Below are 1,965 nucleotides of genomic sequence, written 5' to 3' on the forward strand. Positions count from 1 at the left end.
CCGTCACCCTGTGCGAGCAGCGGCCTGGTTCTCGTCTGCCCTCGGTGACCCGCGTGGATCACGGTGAAGACAGACGGCCTCGTGCCAGCACGACGTGTTTTCTGAGACCCCGGGTGGGCCGTGAGCCCGTGTGTGCCAGTGAGCTACACACGTGAAGCGTCGCCGGACGCCTGGCGGCCTGCCGTCTAACACGGGGTGACGTGCAACCTCCCAGCTCCAGAAGGGAACCGCAGAGGCGGCCCCCACATCCTGACTCCCAAAGGAGCCCCAACTGTGGGTCCTCGGTGGCCGGCCCGGTGGCCGTCTGCTCTGCAGCCACAGTGTCCAGTCACGGCAGGGCCTGCAGCCACTTCAGTGGAAAACAGACGCTCGGGTGTCCCGGGCACTCGCGCGCCCTGCCTGTGTCGGGGCGAGTGCTCTCTGCCCCGGCCTTGCTCCCCCAGCCTTGCGGGAGCGAGCGGCTCCTCCGCCCCCCGAGCTCTCGAGCCAACGTTCGGTCAGCCCACGCGGCCCCGCGGGGTCGGTCCAGCTGGACGAGGAGCCCGCCAGCCCGCGGCGGTGGCCGAGCCGGGAGCCCAGCGGCTCCCCCGGCACAGGCTTCCGCTGTTTTCCTGGGAACCTAAACCCCAAAGTGTCCGGCGGGTCATCAATCTCTCACAGAGTGACCCCGACCAGGAAGCGTGTCTGCCAGCTGTCCCTGCCAGCGTTTCTCAGGAACACACACCCAGAGCCCGTGCACGTGCGTGCAGAAGCAGCACACTCACCCACACGCACCCATCAATCAGCGCGGCCTCCATCACCCCCTGACCGCAGCCAGAGCCGCCTCGGTCGGGCGAGTCCCACCGCAGGAGGACGGGACGCGTTGTCAGCTGGGTCCCTTCCAGCATGAGTCACTGTCCGCTTCTCCAACCTAACGAGCGCTCCGGGAGCGGCTGGTGGGGGCTCTGCCGCGGCCCGGGGAAATTCATCAGGGCGCATCTCACACTCGAGGCACTGAACCCACCCCGGCCAGACGCCCCAGCCCGGGCGCCCGGGGACCGGGCCCGCCCGCCCTCCGCGTGGCTTCTCCCTTTTTTTAAAATCGGTTTGCGATTCCCACATGCCCCGGGCCCGCCTTCCTCCCGCGATCTGGCACTTTCCTCTTCAGCTTTCTGTTCTGGGAGGTTTTTTTCCATTGTTTTCCCAACCACTGCAATTTCTCAATCCGCTGCAGACCATTCATCTCAATAAAACGGTTCTCACGGAACCGGGGCCCGGAGGGGCCGAGCACACGCCCGTCCCTGGACGCGGCCCCAGGGCCGCCCAGACCTCTGGCCCACGACCAGCTGCGGCCCGCCCGGGAGCCCGACCCTGTCCACGGCGACCGGCCTCGCAGCCTCTGCCGTCCGGAAGTCAGACTTGGGGCACTGTCGGGAGTGGGACCCCTGTCTCCAGTCATAACCCAGGAACTGAAACAATGACCTGTGACAGTCGGCCCCAAACAACCAAGACGATTGATAACGACAGCTTTCTTGATTTCTGTCCTGCTTCCAACTTAGGACCAACCAGAGAAAGCCAATGCGCACCCCAGCTGGTCACGGGGGACGCCCCACTTCCAGTCAGCAGCCCCCGCGGCGCCCCCAGGCTCCTGGGTCCCACCAGGACACCCGAGCCTCCCTCCGTGCCCCTGAAGCTCCCTTCCCCCCGCCTGTGGTGGCGGCCGAACCGGGTGCAGCTGAGTGAACGGCCTTTGCCTTGTCACAGATGTCCACACCTGTCACATCCAGGTGAGTCCCATTCCCCAGACACACGCAGGCTCCCTACACGCCTTGGGGACATGTGCGCTCAGCAGAGCGGGCCCCTCCCAGCCACGCCGCGTCTCAGGCTGGAAGGTGCCTATGTATCGCGGCTTTGTAGGAGACCTCGCGTGGGGACATGAGGCCAGAAAGTCAGGACTCGGAGTCCCCAGGCGCTGAGTTGCAGGGC

The sequence above is a fragment of the Pteropus medius genome, unplaced genomic scaffold, assembly GCF_902729225.1.
Source record: "Pteropus medius unplaced genomic scaffold, Ma_sr-lr_union100, whole genome shotgun sequence".
Taxonomy (NCBI): domain Eukaryota; kingdom Metazoa; phylum Chordata; class Mammalia; order Chiroptera; family Pteropodidae; genus Pteropus; species Pteropus medius.